This window comes from Lithobates pipiens, unplaced genomic scaffold (genome assembly GCF_037356315.1).
Source record: "Lithobates pipiens isolate NorthernLeopardFrog02 unplaced genomic scaffold, aLitPip1_a1.2 Scaffold_8, whole genome shotgun sequence".
Classification (NCBI taxonomy): Eukaryota; Metazoa; Chordata; class Amphibia; order Anura; family Ranidae; genus Lithobates; species Lithobates pipiens.
The window spans coordinates 503,652,729-503,679,575 of NW_027507903.1; the positions used below are offsets into that span (position 1 = coordinate 503,652,729).

The 26,847-nt window shown below is 42.9% G+C and overlaps 1 protein-coding gene across 1 annotated transcript in view; it reads left to right on the forward strand.

The window, feature by feature from the left end:
- Positions 1-26,847, forward strand: part of TMEM178B (transmembrane protein 178B) — a 504,253-nt gene that overhangs the window by 210,011 nt on the left and 267,395 nt on the right. The gene's annotated exons all lie outside the window — the stretch shown is intronic.

The window sequence follows — 26,847 nt, forward strand, 5'->3', positions numbered from 1 at the left end:
GCATGAAAGGAGGAAAGGCCGAGGGAAAAGTAGAGAGAATGGTGCAGAGGAAGAAACAGGAGTAAGAAGAGGGGTGGTCCCCGGGGTGAGGGGAGTGGGGGCATGTTAGAGTGAGAGTAGTGCTGGATCGAATCGGGAAGGGTGGATATGCGTCACCCAAGGTTGCCATGTCCGGGGGGCACATGTGTATACTTTCAATAGGCAGGAGAGGACAACTGGGATTCAAACTACTGCAAGGATAGACAGTTGCACTATACATTTTATATCTGAACGCTGAATAAGTAGTTCCCATGATAACTAATAGTGTGGAGTATCCTACAGTGTACAGTTTAAAAGCACAGGTAAGTGCAGGCTTGCTTTACCATCCTTTTCCTGCTGATGCAGGAGCCGGGCTGCCAATCAGTTGGACCAGCCCTGTCATATGTTCAGTTTTATATATATTCTACTGGCTTGCTAAGGAGACCTGTGGGCTGGATGATCACCAACATCTTGTATGTCTCAGGCAATAAAGCAAGACTCATCCCCTGAGTTCCTGGCACTGTCTCTCCTCCCCATAAAAAATCCTTGCACCTCCTGCTTTATAGCAATGAAAAGTTTGTGAACAATCCTAACAGAGGAGTGAAGGAACCTTACAGCGAAACTTCACTCTCTCAGTCAACGTTGACCATTTTTTAATTGTTATGCTGCTAGCGTTAGTCAATAGAAAAGAATAAGACAAACAGGTAAGGAAGAACCCCACCTAAAGTAATTACCACGGACTAAGCTCCTATATGATAGTGAGATATCGGCAATCAAATTTTACAGGTTTCTAATTTTCATGGTCACACTGTGTTTGCCAAGTCGAAATATGTTTTAACTTGATTGCTCATTGTAACAATGTCACCCTATTTAAAGATGTGCTTGATTTCCTTTCTGAGATAACTGTCAGTAAATTGTGATCCTGGTTCTTAGACATGAGAGCTACCTACAGAAAATCTATTGACTGCACAATGCGATTTCTAACATTTATAATACTATATAAATATTAATCTTTAAGCAAGCTTGTAAAGGTTCTTCCTTGCCTTCTGTAGCCTAAAGGAATCTTTGCAACAGGAAGAACCTGAAGCTGTTTTGATAAAAGCTTGCTCAAGCAGTTTGGCTATCAACCAGTATACTTACAATGATATGATGATATTAATTTGGTTGTATATCCAGCATCCTGCACAGAGTCCTTTGTTGGATATCTAGTTAAAGTGTTACTAAACCCACAACAGTAGAATCTGTCTGTATATCCAGAATAGTACGCTTGTTATACTCACTGTGGAACTTAAGGGGTTAATCCTCTGTATTGTGTAAAAATGCTCTTTGATCCTGTATGGCCAGATCCTACCCCTCCTACACTGTGTCTTATTTGGCCTTGACAAGAGAGACTGTCAGAGTAGTAAGGCTGAACATGCTCAGTTTGGTCTCTATTGCTGGAGAGAACATTTCCTAGTTGATCAGTGCTATTCAGGTCACATGGTATTGACATCACACATTTGGGCGTGTATACAGATCCTAAATGACAGCACAGTGCCTCTTTCCCCCTCCATGCCCAGTAACTAAAAAATAATACTGTGGGTGGGATGTCACTTCTTGATTCATGAATGATCCGCCTCCCATTATAGCACGTGGACACAGGCTATAGTGGAAATCTCCTCCTACCTGAACACTCTGCACTCGGGCGGACCCTGCAGTTTATCACGTGACCGTGGTGAACAGATCAGCAAAAATGTGGCTGTATTTTAATGTAAAAAGAAGATTTATAAGCTGTGGGCACTGCGTGAGATATTGGCAATCAAAATTTTGTTTGTTCTAATAGAAAATAGTAAACAGGAAAGTATATCCTTTTTACTTGTTTTAAACTTTTTTTTCATTTCTTCAGTTACTTTCTGGTTTCCGGACCTAGGCAAATTATATCATACATCCCATGCGGCCTTAAAGAGGGAAGGAGGGGTTTTCTCAGCTAAGCACACCTTCTTATCTGCATGCCTGAGCTAAGGGCAGATGGATTCTAGGAAGTAAATGTTACATGAATCATCTGCATTTGCTCAAGATGGCCACTGCCAGAAATGCTAGGGGATGTGTTTCAATCTGATTTCTCTGCAAAAAAAAGCATGGAGCTACGGATGAATGGGTGAGTTTGCTTTGAATATTAGGCACTTGTAGACTGCCCACCCACAATGTACTGCGGACAGGTTGCCCATGCAGGCAAAGCGACATATCTGTATGTTTTTGCTTGCTTCCAGGTTTGGGGGCGTGTGTACACTGTAAAAAGTGGGAGTTTTTCACTAAGTCCAAGAAAATAATTCATGGCCAGAGCCTGCTGATCGGCTGTGTCCAGTCACAGCCCAGAGGCCTGTGTTGGCAATCAACACAGGGCTTTGTACAGAGGGAATAATCTCCCTGTTGGGTATCCCTGCAAAGCAGGGATAAGAAACAAAGAGATATGTTAGTAAAAACAGCACACATTACACATTGTTAGGCACACATTTAACCCCTTGATCACCCTAGATGTTAACCCCTTCTCAGACAGTTTCTTTAGTACAGTAACAGTGTCTAGTATTAGCACTGGTCATTGTATTAGTGTCACTGGTGATGTCAGTGGCAGTTAGTCAGTTCCCCCAAGGGGGGTAAAACCTTCTGGAGCTCAAGTGGTTAAAAATAAACGTAATAGCGTTTTTGGTTTGTGGCGGTCAGATGCAGTGTAGTTCCGCTTTAAAGTATATCTGTTAGGAATGGAATATGGAGGCTGCCATTACTGATTTTGCATTCTGCAAATGCTAGTTACTTGGCTCTTAGCTTAGCTTAAAACCTTGACTCACTGGATCACATCAGCAGATAAGAACCTCTGAACATTATATGACTTTATTGCTCTGTGTACTTGTTACAGATCAGTGTCTGAGAAAGCATTAAATCCATAGGGTCAGCATAAGGACCAGCTCTTTCAGAATGGGGGTCAGCAATGACAGACCCATTTTACCTCTTTTTTGGGTTTACTTTAAGTGGTTGACAGAGCCGGGAATTCAGGTGTGGACGATATTGCCGTTCAGGTTTTCATTTTCCTGAAATATAAATGAAAATTGAGAGATTTTTGCAACATCTTGTTGGAAAAAAGAGCGTGGCTTTGATGGGTTTTGTGAACCTCTTCTTTTGCTCAAAAAAAGCCCCTCATTCACTTTATTCTTTCGTTTTTTTATTTTATTTTTATTTATTTTTATTCACACACACACACAAACAAAAATATCAGTAAAAAAACAAGTAAAATAAAAAATTGAAAGTGACAATAGTACAAAGAAACATGTAAAAAATTAAAATTGTTTTCTTTGGGCGCTTTTTGCCTTAGCAGATGAATGAGCAATGTTACAACGTTCTAAATCAGCTCGATTTCGCCAAAGGCTAAATCATTCATTTTGCAGCAAAATCATTTTCTCCGAAGTCATCATTCATCTCTACTGGAGGGTAACTAAACCAGCGTAAAAAACAACAATAATATGCTGTGTTTATGAAAGCATACTGTTAAAAACTCTAGAAAAGTGTAAACAGCTGTGTCTATAGTTTGCCCTTGGCATCGAACACATTGGAGCATCTAGGCACAAAGGATACATCAATCATCTTTAAAGTCATAAATGAACAAGTTAACTTGTAAATTTCATTTACAGGTTTCTAATTTTCATGGTCACACTGTGTTTGCTAAGTCGAAATATGTTTTAACTTGATTGCTCATTGTAACAATGTCACCCTATTTAAAGATGTGTTTGATTTCCTTTCTGAGATAACTGTCAGTAAATTGTGATCCTGGTTCTTAGACATGAGAGGTACCTACAGAAAGTCTATTGACTGCACAATGTGATTTCTAACATTTATAATACTATATAAATATGAATCTTTAAGCAAGCTTGTAAAGGTTTTTCCTTGTCTTCTGTAGCCTAAAGGAATATTTTTGCAACAGAAAGAACCTGAAGCTGTTTTGATAAAAGCTTGCTCAAGCAGTTTGGCTATCAACCAGTATACTTACAATGATATGATGATATTCATTTGGTTGTATATCCAGCATCCTGCACAGAGTCCTTCGTTGGATATCTAGTTAAAGTGTTACTAAACCCACAACAGTAAAATATGTCTGTATATGCAGAATAATATGCTTGTTATACTTACTGTGGAACTTAAGGGGTTAATCCTCTGTATTGTGTAAAAAGGCTCTTTGATCCTGTATGGACAGATCCTCCCCCTTCTACACAGTCTCTCTTGGCAAGGCCAAATAAGACACAGAGTAGTAAGGCTGCACGTGCTCAGTTTGGTCTCTATTGCTGGAGAGAACATTTCCTGGTTGATCAGTGCTATTCGGGTCACATGGTATTGACATCACACATTTGGGCATGTATACAGATCCTTAATGACAGCCCAGTCCCTCTTTCCCCCTTCATGCCCAGTAACTAAAAAATAATACAGTGGGTGGGTGGGATGTAACATCTTGATTCATGAATGATCCGCCTCCCATAACAGCATGTGGACACAGGCTATAGTGGAAATCTCCTCCTACATGAAAACACTGCACTCGAGCGGACCCTACAGTTTATCATGTGACCTTGGTAAACAGATCAGACAAAAAGTATTTTAATGTAAAAAGAAGATTTATAAGCTGTGGGCACTGCCGGAGGGCAAATTGACTATGTTCATATTACTGGTTTAGTAACACTTTAATCTGGATCTCATTTTTTTGCCCCACTTATACTGTATATCCTCCCTGTGCACAGGTCAATTTGCATGGGTTAGCCACAAGCAGGGGTGGCATTTAGGGTGGCATTTAGGGAAGAATCAAGTTGGGAGTTTTTGCTTGGTCAACATTTTGTTGAAAAATGGGACATTTCCATGAGGTTTTATCTGACATACATTGACCTAACTGACATGATGGACGTCACACCTGTCCAACGCCGAGACCGCGGGACGCCCATCATAGGAGCTTGATTAATCTAATTATATACATATTTTTAGCAGCCAGAATAACTATTGCTAAATATTGGAAGCAGTCGGTGGTTCCACTTGACTATGTGAAGAATAAATTTAACTAGATCATGGTTAATGTAAAGCCTCATACACATGATCGGACTTTGTACAAACTTTCCCGTGGACTTTTGTACAAAGGGTGTTGGTCGTAAATTTGTATTGCATACACACGATCAGACTTTTTCAGCAACAAACACGAACGTAGTGACGTTTCAACGTACTGAAGACACTTCAAAAGAGGACGTTCAATTACTCCGGCGCTACACTTTGGTCAACTTCTGTATTGTTGTGTGATCTTTTGCATTGGTTCTGAGTATGCGTGTTTGTACTTTGTACACAAGTCCGATAGTTTTGTGTACACACGATCAGACTTTGCTCCATTGGACTTATGTTGTCAAAAAGTTTGTCCATTCACACAGCCAACAAAAGTCAGATGAAAACCGAAAAAGTTTGTCCGATGGAGCTAACACACGGTCGGATGTTGCCTTAAAACAGCTAATTGGCATGTTTGTTGTCAAAAAGTCTGATCGTGTGTACGGGCCTATAGACTCACCTGTATCCTTCACAATTCTAATAAGAAATTTGATGTGACATGGGATCCATGGATACGATAAATATCTGCACCTTAATGCACCTTTGGCTGACCCTCTTTTTCTTTCTTCTTTTCTCGCTTCTTTTTTCCTCTTTTATATTTTTTGTCTGTCTGTTTTTGTTTTTATAAGTACAAGAAGTCTTGATAGTACATATAGTTCTATGATGATGATACTCATAGGAATGGGCACAGGGGTTTCCCCTTTTTTTTTTACTGCCCTTTTCCCTTTTTCCCTCCCCTTCCCATACCACCTTCCCTTGTTCCTTATGCTATATCTTTCCCCTGTGGTATAGCCATGCCCAGTACTATAAGTCAAAGTGATTTGATGGGACTTTATATAGTTAGTCCCTAGCACTTTGGATCGGATGTATATTTCTTGACCCTATTCCTAACAATCTGTATCCTTCTACATTGTTTTGTTTTGTTAATATTACAGATATTTTCACCAAGCATATTTTATGTTGAGAACATTTTGATGGAAGGACATTTCTGCGCTTATGCTCAGTTTAGCTTTTGTTTGCATTAGGCTGCTTTCACACTGGGGCGGGAGCAGCGTCGGCGGTAAAGTGCCGCTATTTTTAGCGGCGCTTTACCGTCGTTTTAGCGGCGGTCTGCGGGCGCTAGCGGGGTGATTTTAACCCCCGCTAGCGGCCGAAAAAGGGTTAAACCCGCCCGCAAAGCGCCGCTGCAGCGGCGCTTTGCCGGCGGTATTGCCGCGGTGTCCCATTGATTTCAATGGGTAGGAGCGGTTTAGGAGCGGTGAATACACCGCTCCTTCACCGCTCCAAAGATGCGGCTAGCAGGACTTTTTTCACCGTCCTGCCAGCGCATCGCTCCAGTGTGAAAGCCCTCCGGCTTTCACACTGGAGTGAAAGGGGCCGGTTTTTTTCAGGCGCTACACAGGCGCTATTTTTAGCGCTGTAACGCCTGAATACCGCCCCAGTGTGAAAGCAGCCTTAATGCTTATTGACTGTATCTTATATGACACTGTCTTGGTGCATTAATAATAAAAAATATTGAAAGATAAACTACTGCTGGACAATGGATTAGGACAATATTAAGATAGAATTTGGGTTTTAAAGGTGTAGATAATTACTTTTTCATCATGTCCATGTTGAAATAAACCATAGGATATAATTTAAACATTTTTATGGCGTAGGCATCAAAATTAAGGAACTATAAGCAAAACTCATTTTGAATAGAGTAAGAAAGGGTTATAATCCATTGTAATGTTTATTTTTGCCATCTTTGTCCCATTGTGGAGATTTAACTTTCTTCCCCAAAACCAAAACAGGAAGTGAGAGGAAATCCCTTAAAATTAAGGGAATCTCTTGGGGACCCCCAGGGCACCAGATCCAGTGTCCCTATTGAAAGATTTCCTCCATATTACTTTTCTAGGGGCAACCCCAAAATTAGGATTTTCTTTTACTTTCACTTTCAATAATGGTAAACAGGACAAATAGTGAGGGTGAATCCCTTTATTGGGAGACAGCAATAAAAACTGTCAGGTGTTCTAATCTATCTCCCCTCTAGCCAGAACTAAAAAAAAGTTTTGCCTTTACTTATACTTTAAGACAGTGGCGTAACTAGAACCTTCAGGGCCCTGATGCAAGAAACCATGAAGGGCCCCCCTGAACCCCAGCCAGGGCCCTTCCCTCCGAGTCCGGCGGTGGAACTCCAGGGCGTGGTCACAGGTATGACCCCTGTAGTTCCACCACTGGTATCAGTATTTTTTTTTTATTATTTTATTTTTTTATTTTTAGGTGCCCCATTAGGGGACTGTCCCTAGGCAGGATGGGGTCCCTGTCCCCAGAAGAGATGAGGTCCTTTTCTCCAGGGCAGATGAAGTTACTGCCCGCACGTGAGAAGGGGTCCCTGTCCCCAGGGGAGGTGGGGGTCCCTGTCCCCACGTGAGAAGGGGTCCCTGTCCCCAGGGGGAGATGGAGAGGGTATGTAATGGTGTGTGGGGGTTGGGGTCCTCTCACTCACCATGACCAAGCTGTAGGCCGCGCACTCATCCATGTTGGCCTGGGCTCCATCCAGTGTGCTGGACGGGCGATCAGCATATCTCCCAGAAAGACCTTTCATCATCTGTGTATGACGGGGAGGAGGGGGGCTGGTAGACAAGCCTGCAGTGTCCTCCGGCGAGCCAGCTCTCATAGGGCTGCACTGCATCTGTGTGCTTAAAGTTTGTTTACCCGGGAGAAGTATGCAGAGTGGGCCGGACTTGGGGGGGGGGGGGGGGGGGGCGGGACTCTGGCTGGGGAGCCGGCCGAGGACACAGGTCATGCGGGGAATACACAACTAAAGAGCAACCAGTGTGATAGTCGAGCATGGAGCTCTGCTAGTCACTCTCCACCTCCAGCCACCCGTGTGCATGGTGCACTGGTACCCCTAGCTGCCTATGCTGCTGCCGGTGTAGTGTCATATTTTGCTCCCCATCGTAGAATGCTCCGGAAGTGACGTTGCGGCCAGAAATTTAGCACTGCGCATGCGCGATGCATTCCAAACACTTGCGCCATGCGTTCCAAAGGATTTGCGACAATGCAGACCAGTGAAACCGTCAGATAATGTCACGGAAGTGAGGGGAGGTAACCCCCTCCCCGAGCCACGGTTACCCGCTCTCTCTCCGCTGTTCTCCGCTCTGTCTAAAGTTAACGTCACAATTACCTCCCCTCACTCCCGTGACATTATGTGACGGTTTCACTGAACTACAGTGTCGGAAATCCTCTGGAACGCATGGTGCAAGCGTTTGTAATGCATCGCGCATGCGCAGTGCTAAATTTCTGGCCGCAACGTCACTTCCGGAGCATTCTATGATGGGGAGCAAAATATGACACTACACCGGCCGTATGTAGAGGGGGCTGCATGGGCCCCCTGCATCACAGGGCCCGGTTGCGGTCGCGACTGCTGCACCCCCTATAGTTACGCCCCTGCTTTAAGACTTGTTTTACTGCTTGTAGCCAATTTTAGAAAAAAAGAAACCATTTTGATGAGTGATAGACATATGATATGTAGATTTTCCACTCGTGGGTAGAGCAGTCAGTGAATCCGAAAGTCGCTCAGTATCCCCCTGAACTGTATGCATATTCAGTCATCTGATAACCGCCTTATTGATGAAATCAGTAACCCTTGTAGTGAATTTGCCAAACTGGTGATACACTGTGCTAATAACTAATTTCTAGCTGGAAGGCATGGTTCATCGAATCATGATGTCATTGAGATTTGATTGTAAAATACCAACACAGAGAAGACAATTTCTGAGAACAATATTTTAATCAGTACATAACATCACATTCATCCCTTTACAAGACACATCCAATTTTCCCCACCACTTGCTGACTCGCTATTGAGGAAGTTTCAATTAAAATTTGTTCAGAGTAACATGGAAGCTTTACTACACATTTGCTTGATTTGTACAGTACATATTTCATTGATTTTTACACTGCCGATCCCTTTGTATAGAAGCACACATACCATATTTTGAACAGAATAATCTATATCACTCACTGTGTAAATTAAATGCAAAAAACATTACTCGTTACATTTAGGAGTGCTCAGCCACACCTATTCCATGCTGCCGACTGCACCTTGGTAAAGTCCTGTACCAGAATGGCCATGTCACAGGATTTGTGGACCACTGTGTCACCAAGGTTGACAGCTGACTAATATGCAGGACAGATACTAGAGTGGTGTTAGTCCTCAGAAAGCTGATCAGAGCAAAAAGCTGACAGTAGCAAAATCAGGAAACCGACAGTCAGTTCTGCATCACACAAACCGACCTTAAACAGAGGTTCCAGACAAATGGATAAAGCAATGACTGACAATAGTGGCGGTGCCAGGCCGATGATCAGGATAGGAACAGACAAACTGAGTCCAAACATAGTACAAACAATCATAGGAGTAATTCAGGCCATGAACAAAAAGGTTTTAACAGACCTGAATTAAGGGCATCAGCAGTCAAACGAACCTGTAGATCTGGCACAGGCTGAATGTTCAGCAGTCTACTTAAACACTTTTGAGTACAGCAGATGTGTGCTGCAGAAATCTAAGCTGAAGTGGTGAGTAACAACCAGCAGACACCAAAGGCCCAAGGCTGGTCATTACAGGGTATTTGAATAGAATATTACATTATAAAGTAATTATACAAAACATTAAAAAAAATATATATATATATATATATATATATATATATATATATATATATATATATATATATATATAGTATATATATATATATTTATTGTGGGGAGGGTCACTCAATTGTAGTGCTTTTCATCGACTTCAGTCCAGTCATTGAAGTACATTTCAGGGCTTTTGCCCACTTTTATCTAAAAGTAAAGTTCCAAGACATACACAAGGTTACCCTTGTAAGGGTTATCAGCATTACAATGACTAAACAGAAATTTTCCATGCTCCTGGCTATCCTGACTCCATAGTCCCTAAGCCTGTTGTCACTGCTTAGTCTCCAGCTTTGTGACAAACACACTGCCAAACTTGGGTTGCACAGGCTTCTGCTTAAAAACACATAGTCTCTTAGTACATCTTGAGGCAATGGCATGATCAGATTATATTGCTTCTCCTTGAGCCCAGAATTAAAGCTCTCCCAGGGCCTCTTGCCTCCAGGGGAAGGAGCCCTGAACATCAGACAGCCCCTTGACTAAAAAGTCTATGGACACTTGCACAATCAGGATGTGGGTTTCCAGTAAAATGTGGAAATAGGATTAGAGGCTTCACCCCTTCCAAGTCAAAGCCTTTGGACTCCAGAACCCACTCCAGGATTTACCAGTCTTGGAAAAAACAGCAAAAACCTGTTTTCTCCACTCAGAACAGACATACTGGAGCCCCCAACTTGAATAAATGAGAATCCTGGGTGACATCTATCCCTTCTGATACAATGACATGGCATAGCACTGTCACAATATATATACAAAAAGAAAAAGAAACTATGCTAACCAAACTGTGTTCCGCTCCTTCACCTTGAAAAAGTCTACATCAGGGGTGCCCAACCAGTGGCTCGGGGGCCACATGTGGCCCGCCGAGCCCTCTGAAGTGGCCCTCGACCTCCTGCTCTAAGATGGCAGGTTGGCAAGCCCAGATCACGGGTTGCCAACCATCCATCCCAGAGCAACAGTTTTGTGAATGAAGCCACTGGTAGTGGAAGCAAGTGGCTGTGGAGCAGAGCCACATACACCAATGCTTCGTGTATGGTGCCCGCTCCTGTCACAGGCGGAGTGATACCAAATGCACTCTGCCTGGGACAACAACAGCCAGCGATACCAGAATGGAAGAAGTTATTAGAGGTAAGTTTACTACTAAATTCACAGTATATATGGATATATCTGTTTTGCAGTGGTTACTGGGCTGCTTTCAAACTGATCCACAGGTGCAGTGCAGCTGCGGGTTACCTGCATTGAGCCATAGACTTCTGTTATTACCTGCAGGTTTGTTGCGCCTTCAGAAAGTGTACCACACCTGCAGAATATAATAGAAGTTTATGGCAAACTGCGCTGCACCCGTGCTTTGGGCATCACTTATCCTTGTAATATGCCAATGTATATACAATATGAGTGGTTATATATCCTATGGCTTAACCCCCTCTTTTTTGGTTTGTCTCTTCCCCCCTTTCTCTGTCTCAATTCATCTCTGTTTTTCCTCTGGCAAACTCGTACCGTTATAATCCACCTGTCTAATGAGCAAAGCTCCTACAAGTAAACACGCTCTCACGTCCCTCCGGGTCTCCGACCTTCTCACAGTTAATACGGATTTTAAATCTGGCATCTGAGACACATGGAACAATGTTCTCCCTACGTTGTATTCCGCCAGGAGTCTGTGGTATTTAATATCATTTAGGCTTTGCAGATTTCTTAGTTCACTGTAAGTTTAATTACTGAATTTAATAATAAGCCATTGAATGGTTCCAACTTAAAATAGATCAAAGGAAACATTCCAAATAACGTGCAAAGATGTGTGACGTGGGAGTTGGCACGGAGGTTTGTTTTTTTATATTTTTTTAAGATGGACTTAAAACACCCCAAGCACACAGAACTAAAAATATTCTTATATTAAAGTGTAACTCCCAAAGCACATTCGCTTTAATTAGCGTCCACCATACTCTTTTAGCACTGTGCCCAGGGGCGGACTGACCATTGGGCCACTCGGGCACTCGGGCACTTTTTTTTTTACATCTGTCTCTGAAATGTCCATTACCGACATCCTTTTGGTCTAAAAATCCCGAGATTATAGCTGCCCCACCTCTCCAGTACCTTCTCAGCCAATAGAAACATGTCTGTGTATACTGTGTGATTGTATACTGTGTGTGTATGTGTTTGTGTATACTGTGTGACCCCATAATGTCTGATTGCCTGGGGGCCCCATAATCTCCTATTGCCTGGGGACCCCATGAGTTGTCAGTCTGCCCCTGACTGTTCCCCTTGTACCTAAAAGGTACAGAACCTGAAAAAAAACAGCAACTGTTTCACATTTACTTCAAGCTAAATTCCAGGCAAAAGGGTAATACACATATTAAATATATGGGAACTATCTTACATGCCAAAGGATTTGTATTTCGGTCTATCCAATCCTAAGATTTACACCACTCTGCCACACAATACATTCCTGTCTGGCAGGGAAGGGGACCCGATGTTTCTTTGCTGCAGTTCAGTAACACAGGTCTTGTCACTTCCCCATCCTGTGACTGGACAGTGAAAGAAGAAGCAGGAAATTGTTGAGTTTATCACCCTGTCACTCTCTGCTCTCTCCATCAACAGTGAGGAAAATAATTATTTGATCCCCTGCAGATTTTGCAAGTTTGCCCATGTACAATGAAATTAAGAGTCTATCATTTTTACAGTAGGTGTATTTTAACCACTTCAATACAGGGCACTTAAACACCTTCCTGCCCAGACCAATTTTGAGCTTTCAGCGCTGTCGCACTTTGAATGACAATTGCGCGGTCATGCTACACTGTACCCAAATGAAATTTTTATCATTTTTTTCCCACAAATAGAGCTTTCTTTTGGTGATATTTGATCACCTCTACGGTTTTTATTTTTTGCGCTACAAATAAAAAAATACTGAAAATTTTGAAAAAAAAAATGTTTTTTTTTGTTTCAGTTTCAAAACTTTGTAAATAAGTACGTTTTCTCCTTCACTGATGGGCACTGATGAGGCTACACTGATGGGCACTGATAAGGTAGCACTGATGGGCACCAATGTGGCACCAATGAAGTGGCACTGATAGGCGGCACTGATGGGCGACACGGATGGGCGACACAGATGGGCGACACGGATGGGCAACACGGACGGACACTGATAGGTGGCACAAATTGGCACTGATAGCTGGCACGGATGGGCGGCACGGATGGGCGGCATGGATGGGCGGCACGGATGGGCATGGATAGGCGGCACAGGTGGGCATGGATAGGCGGCACAGGTGGGCATAGATAGGCGGCACATGTGGGCATGGATAGGCGGCAAAGGTGGGCACTCATAGGCGGCACAGGTGGGCACTCATAGGCGGCACAGGTGGGCACTCAGGCGGCACAGGTGGGCACTCATAGGCGGCACAGGTGGGCACTCATAGGCGGCATCGGTGTTATAGTAATGGATGCCAATCAGTGCCAAACAATAATGCATGCCAATCAGTAATGCCCATTGTGGGCACTAATTGGCATCCATTATGGGCACTGATTGGCACCCATTGTGCTGACTGGCATCCCTGGTGGTCTAGGGAGGATTATGGATTTTATTACCTTTTCCCTGGTGGTCTAGTGGTGTCCCTGGTGGTCCAGTGTGGGCATCCTCGGGGGGGCTGTGCTGATAATCGATCAGCACAGACCCCCCCTGTCAGAGGAGCAGCCGATCGGCTCTCCTCTACTCGCGTCTGACAGACGCGAGTGAGGGAAAGCCGATCACCGGCTCTTCCCATTTACACTGTGATCAGCCGTGATTGGACATGGCTGATCACATGGTAAAGAGTCTCCGTCGGAGACTCTTTACCGAGATCGTAGTTGCCGGGTGTCAGACTGACACCCCGCAACAACGATCGCCGCGATGCGCGCCCCCGGGGGCGCGCAGCGGCTCATAATCCTAATCACGTCATATGACGTCCGGTTAGGATTATGAAACCACTTTGCCGCCGTCAATTCCCTATAGGGCGGGCGGCAAGTGGTTAAATGATAAAGACATAATATCAACCAGAAATCCAGAAAAAAGACATGATACAAATGTTGTTAATTAAGTTGTAGTTCAGTGAGTTAAATAAGTATTTGATCTCCTACCAACCAACAATAATTCTGGCTCCCACAGACTGGCTACAGTATGTGCTCATGTGGTGCACAGATTCGTCCTGTCAATTTAAGCAGGTGCTCCTAATGACAACTTGTTATGTGTATAAAAGACACCTATCTACAGAATTTTTCTTCCATTCAAACCTCACCATCATGGGCAAGACCAAAGAACTGGCAAAAGACATCTGGGACAAGATTTTAGACCTGCACAAGGCTGGAATTGGTTAAAGACCATCAGCAAGAAGCTTGGTGAGAAGGAGACTGTTGGAGTGATTATTCGCAAATGGAAGAAATACAAAATAACCAACAATCGCCCTTGGTCTGGAGCTTCATGCAATATTTCGCCTCATGGGGTAAGGATGATCATGAGAAAAGTGAGGGATCAGCCCAGAACTACACGGGAGCTTGTGAATGATGTCAAGGCAGTTGGGACCAGAGTCACCAAACAAACCATTGGTAATACAGTATGTCACCATGGAATCCATTGAAATCCTGTAGTGCCTGCAAGGTCCCCCTGCTCAAGGAGGCACATATACAGGCCCATCTGAAGTTTGCAAATGAACAAATGATTCAGAGAAGGATTGGGAGAAAGTGCTGTGGTAAGATGGGACCAAAATTTAGCTCTTTGGCATTAACTTGCCGTGTTTGGAGGAAGAAAAATGCTGACTATGATCCTAAGAACACCATCTCTACAGGTCAACCACGGAGGGGAAAACATTATGCTTTGGGGCTGTTTCTCTGCTGAAAGTACAGGCAGACTTTGCTGCATTGAAGGGGCAATGGATGGGGCCTTGTATTGTAAAATCTTGGATGAGAACCTTCTTCCCTCAGCCAGAACACTGAAGATGGGTCGTGGATGGGTCTTCCAGCATGACAATGACCCAAAACATACCACCAAGGCAACAAAGAAGTGGCTCAAGAAGAAGCACATTAAGGTCATGTAGTGGCCTAGCCAGTCTCCAGACCTTAATCCGAAACCTCGAGTTGCCAAGTGACAGCCAAGAAACCTTAGGGATTTAGAGAAGATCTGTAAAGAAGAGTGAACCAAAATCCCTCCTGAGATATATGCAAACCTGGTAACCAACTACAAGAAACATCTTACCTCTGTGCTTGCCAACAAGGGTTTCTCCACCATGTATTAAGTACAAAGCAGAGAAGAAGGTGCTTCTAAGTAATAAAATACTTTAATGGCAAGGAAGGGTTAAAAACACTTACAAGATGGAAGTGAAAAACAGGCATATCAATCAATCCATAATGTCCAGCGGGATGCCTCCTGGGAGTAGGACAGCTGCAGATGGAAGTTCCAGCCGACCAGCGGTGTTAAATACTGTCTCTCTGATCCAAGATGGAGGTTTGTGCTTTTAGGACCAGCATGGAATCCAGTCAACCGGAAGTGACGATCACAGGTTGCAGTACATGTGCCACCCACCCTGATGTTACTTCCAGTTGCCTGGATTTCATGCTGGTCATGACAGCACAGCACCAGGACAATATCAGCACCTGTTGCAATGCACAGGGCTGTCTTTCTAACACAACAAGTATGCAGACAAGAGTTGAGAGTAGACTAAGCAGCATGAAGGTTCATTCTTCCTCCTTTACTATCAAATCAGTTTGGTTTGGAATGTGTCCTAAATCAAGGATTTCTGCTGCTACGGCAGTAGAGATTCAGAAACTGGCTGAGCTGTCTGAAAGGGGTAATTGGATCAAAAAACTGACTAAACTGAATTACAAACTTTTGAGCAGGTAAGACAGTTCACAAAAAAAACACATATTGGCTACATATTCAGCTGCTTGCCTGAAGGTCAGTGTTAATGTGTAGGTAAACTCTAACAATATCCTTTTTTTTTTTTCTTCCCATTTGGTCAATTGAATATATAGTACCTGTAGCACTTACACCCATAGGAGTCACTGGATTTTCGGGCCTTCCCTTATACACAGCCAGGTAACAGGAATTTTGCATCTTTCTTACAGACTCAAGAATCAGCCCAGGGGATTTTTGTTTATTTAGGGGTTAAACGTGGATGGGGAAAAGGAAAAAGATGCCGAGAACTGTAGAACTTGAATTAAATCTTGAGAACCTGTTAATCTCTCTGGTTGCTAGGTAGTAATGTCAAAAAATGCTGTCCTCCCGTAGGATCAGGGGCAGACTGACAACTCATGGGGCCCCTGGGCAATAGGAGATTATCGGGCCCCCAGGTAATAGAAGATTATGGGGGATCCCCGGGCAATAGGAGATTATGGGGCCCCTAGGCAATAGATTATGGGGCCCCCAGGCAATAGATTATGGGGCCACACAGTATACACACACACACACACACACAGTATACACACACACAGTATACACACAGAGAATACACATACACACACTGAGAAAGTACTAGACAGGTGGGGAAGCTATAATCTTGGGATTTTTTTAAAAACACAGATTTTTACATACTGTCCCTGGTTTTATTGAGGCTGACAACCCTGATGGGGCTCCTTAGTGGCACGGGGCCCTCGGGCAGTGCCCGAGTGCTGAATGGTCAGTCCGCCCTGCATAGGATTGATGGCCCAGCCAAACTGATAACAAAAAGTTCCACCTAAAGAATGCAGGTGCTGCTCCTTAGAGAAATACTATTGCACGTGGCTGGTTCTGACCCAAGCTAGAGGTGTGGGGTGGCTACTGGTAACTTTGTACTAACAATAGGCTGTCCCTTGGTTATAGACAAGCAAAGTATTGCACCTTTCTGTCCCCTCTATCCAGGCTTGGGGTATGATGAAGGGAAATTACTCACTCAGTCCCTTTTTTGGTGAATCTTGAAGTCAAAGAGGTTGCCGCACAGGCTTACTGCTATAAAGGCCCAGATCCTGACTGTCAGGGTAGCTCCACCTAAGCCTAGCTGAGGCTGGAAAGGGAGTGAGACTTCAGCTGCTCCTTCTTTCTTCCACATACTCTCTACTTCTCCTTTCTTCTGCCCAAGGGCAGAGCCCCACCACACAGGCGTCCCCTCCAGGCAAGTGGACCCTGGACTTTCTCGCTAACCAGGCTCCTGAACATTTATGGCCTATCTGCCTACCTTCTGGGCCTTGCCTACCCAGGGATTGGTGGTTTCCAGCAAGTTCTAGAAGCCAGGGGAAGGTAACAGAGGCCCAGCCCTTGAAGCTCTGCACAGCTGAACACAAACAAGTATTCCCAGCTCCTCTGCCTACAGAGGAGCCAAACGGAATGTACCTACTCCTTACACTAAGGGTGCTACATATCATTAAAAGTGTTTAATTATATCTGTCTGACAAGTGCAAAAAAAAGAAAAGAAAGGAAAGAAAAAAAATACCTGTTCAACTAGTAAAAACATCATCAGCCATTAACGTCCTCTATTTACTGTTTTTGGACTGTTAGCATTGTTCCATGCTATCTTCATAAACTACAATACACCTCCCCTTGTTATGGAGATGAAAATGAGATGCCATGTAGTCCTAAAACTGTGTTATATAGTTTTAATACACTCCCTGTTCTAGGGTGACAACACTGCTCAGTACACTTATCCCCCTAGGACAGTGAAGTGAGTTAATGGCAGGATTACCAGATTAAAATAAAGGAAAAAAAGGGGGTAAAAAATGATAATCAAACTTTAATATTTGGGAGCATACAATATAATGGATCGGTTGTGTGATTCATTTCATTTCTTTATAAAAACATAACCTCCCATATGACCTATTTTTAAATAGAATCTCAAAAAGTCTTGATATAAGCAAAAATCTTACTGATTGAGAGAAAGAAGAGTGGTGACCTCAGGAATGAGCTACTTGCTCCTTCACTATCCAATCATAGAACATGACTTTGAACAAGCTATTTTGTATTTTGTGGTTTTTGGCGTTTTTGCTAGAGGTGCGCCAGCTGTAAATTTTGGGGCCTGGTGCCGAAACTGAAAATGCAGGATGCACTTGGCCGGAAACCGAAACCAAATATACAGTATAATATATAATATATAATACAGTTTTTAAAAAACATTTATTTTTTATATATAATTGTATTATATTCGACTTTTTAATTAATATCATCAATTTAAATAAATGTGAATTTATCGGCGGTCATTATTGGCACCTTTAGCGCAAGAAAAGCCCAAGAAAAATGTATCCCTTTAAATTCTATGTACAGTGTCTTGAAAAAGTATTCACACCTCTTGAAATGTTTCAACATTTATAATGTTACAATCAAAAACCTACCATGGATAAAATGGATTTTATGCGATAGACCAAACAAAGTGGCACATAATTGTGAAGTGGAAGGAAAGGGATAATTGGTTTTCAAATTTTTTTACAAATAAATACGTGAAAAGTATGGCATGCATTTGTATTCAGCCCCCCCTGAGTCAATACTTTGTGTAACCACCTTTCACTGCAGTTACAGCTGCAAGTCTTTTTTTTGGGGGATGTCTACCAGCTTTGCACATCTACAGAGTGATATTTTTGCCCATTCTTCATTGCAAAATAACTCAAACTATGTCAGATTGGATGGAGAGCGTCTGTGAACAGAAATTTTCAAGTCTTGCCACAAATTCTCAATTTGATTTAGGTCTGGACATTGACTGGACCATTCTAACACATGAATATACTTTGATTTAAATCATTCCATTGTAGCTCTGGCTGTATGTTTAGGGTCGTTGTCCTGGTGGAAGTTGAACCTCCACCCCAGTCTCAATTCTTTTGCAGACTCTTAGCCCTCGTACACACGGTCAGAAATTCAGATGAAAAATATACGATCGGACCGTGTTGTCGGATAATCCGACCGTGTGTGGGCTCCATCGGACTGTTTCTGTTGGAAAATCCGACCGACAAAATTTTAGAGCTGGGCTATAAAATTTTCCGACAACATGATCCGATCGGACTTTGTCCGATCGTTTGTAGAGAATTCCGATCGGACAAAGTGCCACGCATGCTCAAATCAAATTCCTAGACCAAAGCTATTGGCTACTAGCCTGAACGTAGTCCCTTCGTAACGAAATAACGTCATCATGTTCTGAGCGGTCGGAAAATCTGATTTGTCCTTTGTCACACCCTTTAAACTTTGTCCGACTGTGTGTATGCAACACCAGTTTCAGACAAAATCCGTCTGACAAAATCCGACGGATTTGGTTGTCGGAATGTCCGACCGTGTGTACAAGGGCTTACATGTTTTTTATCTAAGAATGCCCTGTATTTGGCTCCATCCATCTTCCCATCAACTCTGGCCAGCTTCCCTGTCCATGCTGAAGAAAAGCATCCCCACAACATGATGCTGATGGTGGGGATTGTGTATTCAGGGTGATGTGCAGTGTTAGTTTTCTGTCACACATAGTGCTTTGCTTTTAGGCCAAAAATGTTGATCTCATCTGATAAGAGTACCTTCTTCCACATGTTTGCTGTGTCCCCACATGGCTACTTGCAAACTACAAATGGGACTTCTTATGGCTTTATTTCAACAATGGCTTTCTTCTTGCCACTCTTCCATAAGGGCTAGATTTGAGCTGTGGATCTCTGCAGCTCCTCCAGGGTTACCATGGGCCTCTTGGTTGCTTCTCTGAGTAATGCCTGGCCTGTCAGTTTAGGTGGACGGCCATGTCTTGGTAGGTTTGCAGTTGTGCCATACTCTTTCCATTTTCAGATGATGGATTGAACAGTGCCCCGTGAGATGTTCAAAGCTTGGGATAATTTTTTATAACCTAACCCTGCTTTAAACTTCTCCACAACTATCTGTTGGACCTGTCTGGTGTGGTCCTTGGCCTTTATGATGCTGTTTGTTCATTAAGGTTCTCTAGCAAACCTCTGAGGGCTTCACAAAACTGCTGTATTTATACTGGGATAAAATTACACACAAGTGAACTCTATTTACTATTTAGGTGACTTTTGAAGGCAATTGGGTCTACTAGATTTTATTTAGGGGTATTAGAGTAAAGGGAGCTGAATACAAATCCACACCACACTTTTCACATATTTATTTGTAAAAAAAAAATGAAAACCATTTTTCATTTTCCTACCACTTCACAATGATATGCCACTTTGTGTTGGTCTATCACATAAAATCCCCAAAAAATACAGTTACGTTTTTAGTGCAACATGACAAAATGTGGAAAATTTCAAGGGGTATGAATGCTTTTTCAAGGCACTGTATGTCTTCACACTGGTCCATTGGGCTTCCATTGTGGTGTTAAAAATCCTGCTTGCTGCATTTTTGGTCAGTTAAAAAAAACACACAAAAAACACACCTCCAAGTTCAAATGCATTGAAAACACAGCAAGAACGCATCATTAACGCACCTGTGTTACGTTTTTGATGCGTTTTCTGAGCCACATGACCTATGAAAAACACGCCATAAGCACAGTAGGTCATGGTAAAATGGTTGCAAAATTACAGCAAATTCACATGTATTTTCTGTGCCATTACCGCACCTATTATGGGCCGGATGCCCATAATACCATTTTCGGCCAAAATAATTCAGTGGCTGAAATTTCTAGTTTTTTCATGCTGTTTTCATGCATTCTGCATTTTTTTTTCTGTATATAGCTGGTTGCTAAGGAGTTGGTTGGGAAGCTGGCTACCATGTCCTTAACAACCGATGAGGGAAAAAAACGGCATCCCCCCAAATCCATACAGGCCCTTATCCAATCATGCAGCCCACCAGGTCAGGAAAGGGGAACGAGTACCCTCCCCTCTATTGAACCATATTAGGCCGCATGCCCTCAACATGCCCCCCCACCCCAAAGCCTTGTCCCCATGTTGATGGGGACGCTCCTCTTCATCACAACCCTGGGCTATGGTTGTGGGAGTCTACGGATGGGGGGCTTATCGGAATCTGGAAGCCCCCTTTCACAAGGGGGCCCCCAGATCCCGCCCCCCCTTTGTGAATGAGTATGGGGTACATTGTGCTCCTATCCATTTACCAAAAAAGTGTGAAAGTGAATAAAGACAGTACAAGAGTTTTCCACGAGTCCTTTATTGGAAAAATTTAAAATAAAAAAACAATGTCCCCCATGTAGATTCATCGTCAATCACAATGCCCGCCACCACTGCCGGACCTGAAAAAGCCCTGCTCACAACAAACGCTCCTGCGGATTGCCTGCTCTGTGACATTTCTTGAATAGCTTAGTGGCACCACCCACGTGACATCATCGACAAGTGCATGCTTTTTTTGGATTTTGGCGTGGGGTTACCCTCCAAATCCATACCAGATCCAAAGGGCCTGGTATGGATTTGGTGGGGGGAACCCCATGGTGCTTTTTTCACAATTTTTTTTTGCCAGCAATTCTTCTTTTTTACATTCAGTTGTCAGTGGGGAAGCGGTTGTTAAGGACGCGGGACCTGACTTCCCGTCCCGCTCCTTAGCAACCAGCTATTTACAGTGTTTTTAAAGGGAAAAAAAAATGAAAACACAAAACGCATCATAAAAGCAACACTTGCATTTTTAGTGTGACTCCATTGAAGTGTATTACACGTAAAACTCAATCTGCTGCAGGAAAGTCCCCGACCCTTTTCAAAAAACATACCAACGCAAAATGCACAGATGTGAACTACATCCATGGGAAACCATGTTAAATGGACTGTATTGTGTTTCTGCAAAACGCACCAAAAAGTGCATCGGAATGAATATAGGGTCAGAGCTCTCACTGATGTAATTTCAGCTCTCCGCCCCTTCTTTTCAGAGCTGAGAGACCCTGTGTAAATTCTGCACTTTGAATGGATGGAGGGTAAAGACGGCTATAGATAAACAGGTACAACTTTGTGAAGCCCTTGTACACACGGTCGGAGAATCCGTCGGAATGTGTCCTATCGGACCGTGTTGTCGGATAATCCGACTGTGTGTGGTCTGCATCGGACTGATTCCGTCTGAATATCCGTCGGACCCAATTTTCCAACTTGTTGGAAATATTTTCTGACCAACTGGTTCGATCGGACATACTCCGATCATGTGTAGAGAATTCCGATCGGACCAAGTGCCACGCATGCTCAGATCAAATTCCTACATCAAAGCTATTGGCTACTAGCCTGAACGTAGTCCCATCGTAACGAAATTACGTCATCACGTTCTGAATGATCGGATTTTTCAACAACTTAGTCCGACCGTGTGTATGCAACAGTTTCGGACAAGATCCGACGGGCAAAATCCGACGGACAAGATCCGACGGATTTGGTTGTCGAAATCTCCGACCGTGTGTACAGGGGCTAAGAGGATTTGTTTCATTTCTGTGTATCACCTGAGGCCTGTCTCTTCACTGGGTATATGTAAGGGTTTACAAAGACTTTAACTGCAGTGGAGAAAAGTAAAGTCGGGGAATTGTTTGTGCTGCTCAGCAATCTCAAAACTGTCTGAACAAAAGTCTTTTAGTATTAAAACAGTTCATATTTGTAGGTTTCAACTTTAACTGTTTTGCAGCTGCTTTGAATACATAATCAGGTACATGGGAAAATTCTGTGCTTTTTATATATGCTAACCCAAGTGTTTGAAGTTTACACAGCCTGGCTGAAAATGACTCATTTTGTAAATCATTGTGCGATTACCGGAGCAAACAGCTGCTCAGAGAGTCAGAAAAAATAAAACGCATTTCCCCTCGCGCTGTAACTTACATAAATATTTGCTTGGCTTTACTTCATCTTTCAAGCAGAAAGCCTTCAAAGATAAGTTTGCCAGCGCTAAACTGCAGCTGCCTGCGGAATGTATTAAACGACCTCCTGACCCCGCAGACTGCGCCGCTGATCCTGAAAAATCGCAAAACAGTTTTTCCTGAAGGAGCGGAGACTGATTGGCAGCTGGGTACCCACGCAGCGCGTGTGCAGATGCATTCAGAATAGCTGTGCTCGTATACAAGCCTGAATGTTTCTGAGGTTCTTTAAGTCTGCAAAGTGGATTCTCCTGTCTAGACAATTGTTTACCGCTTTGCGTATGTGATTTATTGAGTCTTTTGCTGTGATGTACTTTGCCTGAGGTGATAGTCAAAGATGCCGCACAACTGTTCATGCTGATCCTGTTATGCACCTGACACACATAGAAAACAGGTCTTACCTTTGATAAAAGGTTGGTGCCTTTTTCTGAGTATGTTTTCATAAATAAAATCACACCTAAAAAAAGCTAGATAACTTGTCAGCTTATTTTGTACTTTTGTTTTTTTGCGGCAAAAAAGTGTTCCTCCCTTAGGGCATCGTCCTCAAATGACTCAAAATATTTAGCTTCTATGAGTCTACAGTAGGGATGAGCCAAACACCCCCCAGTTCAGTTTGCAGCAGAACATGTGAACAGGCAAAAGATTTGTGTGAACACTGTTAAAGTCTATGTGACGCGAATGTGAAAAGGTGCTAATTTTAAAGGCTTATATGCAAGTTATTGCCATAAAAAGTGTTTGGGGACCCGAGTCCTGCCCTAGGGGACATGTATCAATGCAAAAAAAAGTTTTGCAATGGCTGTTTTTTCCGGAGCAGTGATTTTAATAACACTTAAAGTGAAACAATAAAAACAAAATATTCCTTTAAATATCGTGCCTGGGGGGTGTCCTTAGTATGCCTGTAAAGTATCGCATCTTTCCCATGTTTATAACCGTACCACAGCAAAATTACATTTCTAAAGGAAATTTTTTTATTAAAAACTGCTTGCAGCTGTAATGTATTGTCGGATCCTGGCAATATAGAAAAAAATACCAAAGATATAAAAAAAAATGCTGTGGAAGCCCCCCAAAATCCATACCAGGCCCTTCAGGTCTGATATGGATATTAAGGGGGACCCCACACCAAATGTAAAAGAAAAATGGTGTGGGGGTCCCCCAGGACACCAGGCACTATATACTCTGAACAGCAGTATATCTACACTATACGGCCTGCCATATATACTCTGTAGAAAAACTGGGCCTTAGGAGTTGGTGGTACCAGAACACTGTAAGCCGTCACAGTGGCTCTTGTTGGGTGCAGGAATGGGCCCTGCTGTGAAATATTACATCAAAAATTGTAATTACATGGCCTTGTTAAACAGGAGCAAAAAAATTGGGCCTTGGATGGTGGTGGTGGTGCCACAACATTGTAAAACCTCACAGATACTCTTGTTGGGTGCAGGAATGGGGCCCTGCTGTGAAATATTAGATCAAAAATTGTAATTACATGCCCCTGTTAAACAGGGGCAAAAAAATTGGGCCTTGGGTGGTGGTGGTGGTGTCCTAAACCAAAAATATTGTTGGAAGCTAGCATCATAAAGATTGAGGAGGGATAGGATAGTCAGCATAGGCAGTATTCAAGGGATCCCAGATCCATAGAAAATTCAATCAGTTACATCAGCATCAGGTGCTTGATAGCTTCTGATCCAAGACTGATTCATTTTTATGAATGTGAGCCTATCAACGGAGTCTGTGGACTGGCGCACTCTTTGATCTGTTACAAACCCTCCAGCAGCACTGAATGTGCATTCAGAATGCACGCTGGATGCAGGACAGGCTAGTAGCTCAATTGCATATTGAATCCTGAAGTGTATTGAATGAATGAATGACTTGTATAGCGCTACCTATACGAACTGAATCGCCTCAGGGCGCTTTCCTACCACCGGTGTCCATCTGCAGCTATTTATGCGGTCCTTTAACCTGTAGAGTCCCGACACACTTACAACATTGACATACACATACACATATTATGGCCAATTTTTTGGACAGGGTCTAATTAACCTACCAGCATGTCTTTGGAGTGTGGGAGGAAACCGGAGCACCCGGAGGAAACCCACGCAGGCACAGGGAGAACATGCAAACTCCAGGCAGATAGTGTCGTGGTCGGGATTTGAACCAGCAACCCTATTGCTGCCAGGTGAAAGTGCTAACCACTACACCACTGTACTGCCCACTGTATTAGAAACGGTACACTACGCAATGCACTGTAGATATAGGCTACACTGAATGCAGAGTGTATGTGTGTATATATGTATATATAGATATATATATATTTTAATACAGCGCCTGAAGTGTATTAGAATATATATATATATACTACACTGCCTGCACCGACTGAATATAGAGTAAACACTGAATATATAGTCTATGCTAAATGCAGAATATATATATATATATATATATATATATATATATATCAAATACACTGCCACTAACTGAATAACCTGCCTGCTTAATCTAATTCAAGTGATCTCTCTGTCCACACTACACACTCCCGCTCTGTAAGCAGCCTTATATAGTGTGGGGCGTGGACTCTACCTGCCTTTGGCCAGTAATGGCTCTCTCAGCAGAGTGCGCTGTGACTGGCCAAATCATGCAGGTCAGATGCATGCTTTGTCCAATCATCATACAGCAGTGCACTGTGATCTCACAGTGCATTATGGGGCATTCCGCGGAGCTCTAATTTTCCATGTACACCCCATAATGTTCGCAGTTGAGCTCATCCCTAATCGACAGCAGTCTTTCTCAACCTTTTGCCCCAGAGGAACCCTTGACACAACTTTCAAGCCCCAAGAAACTGCTAACAGTGATTATACTGTATCTACAGCTCATGAGATATATAAGTGCAATCATAAAAGTATAGGAAGTTTTAAATAAAAAAGAGAATATTTAAAAACTGGATCCACTCTAAAAAAAAACATTAGAATCAGTAATAATCATAAAACTAAACTAATAATAATATCATAAAGAAAAGAAGTGTTCTCTTACAGCACATGTCAACAAAAGAATTTCCCTTATATTATTGGACAGTCGAGCAGGGCCCCCTCACTTTGAAGGTCAGTGAAGAAATTCCCCTATAATGGGGGAAAGTGGAGAATTGTCACCTTACATTTTGGCTTAGTGGTATAGTGTCCTTTTAAATTGGTGGTCAGTGTCCCCTTGTATTGCTGGTCTGTGGCGAGGTTCCCCTTACACTGGTGGCCATTGTAGGATCACCTCACAATAGTGGTCAATAGTGAGATTCCCTTTACATGGGTGTTCAGCTTTGAAGTGCACTCTACATTGGTGGAAAGTTGGTGAGATTCCTCTTACATTGGTGGTCAATTGTGAAGTTCCACTTACATTGTTAGTGAGTTGTGAATTTCCCCTTGCATTGGTGGCCAGTGGTGAAGTTTCCCTTGCATTGGTGGTCAGTGGGGAATTTCCCCTTGCACTGGTGGTTAATCATGCGCCATAGACAGTGGTGCCTCTCTTTTTGTAAATATCTTCTAAACTGTGTAGGTTTAGGAGATATTTCTTGGACCTACAGGTAAGCCTTAATCTAGGCTTACCTGTAGGTCAAAGTGGTTTGTAAGGGTTTACAACCACTTTAACAACCAGCTATTTTTCAAACAGAATTCGTCATCAGTCGATCATATTTTGACTGATCCGATTTCGAATCGTTACGAAACTTTGGAATTCATTAGAAAATGAATAAACAAAACAGAACTAAACTAAGATAATTCTGAAACTAATCAACAAAACAAAATCTGTAACATAACAAATCTATCGGAAACAAAACCAAACAAATTTTTTTGTTCTGCACATGTCTACAGTACAGCACTTTTTGATAGATAAGTAGTGCCAGAAGTGAAGTTATGACATCGCTCTGATCCTCCAAGGCCATAGAGGCGATCAGGGATGATCTGGTCTCTGTCTGCCTCTATAACCAGCCGCCCACAACGTCAGATTGTCTCTAGGGAGCTCCGGTGAAAATGGTAAGCTTCTGAAAGCAATCCAGCGGCTAATGAGCCACTCGGACCGTTTTCATGAGAAAGCCAGAAAATAAAAAATACTGGGGTTATGGCTGATAGCTTCAGCCATAACCCCGGTAAACCACTTACAAACCGCAGTGTATATATACGTAATCTGCTTTGCCATGTTTGTTTTGTGGTTAAGCGTTAACCTACTTCCCTTTGTATGCAAACTGGAATCTTGTAAAATGATTTTATGGGCAATCTTCCAGGTGTCTGTGTACAGGAACTGTCGGCATTTGTCACGTTATTATTTTAGAGAAACAGTAGCAGAACGC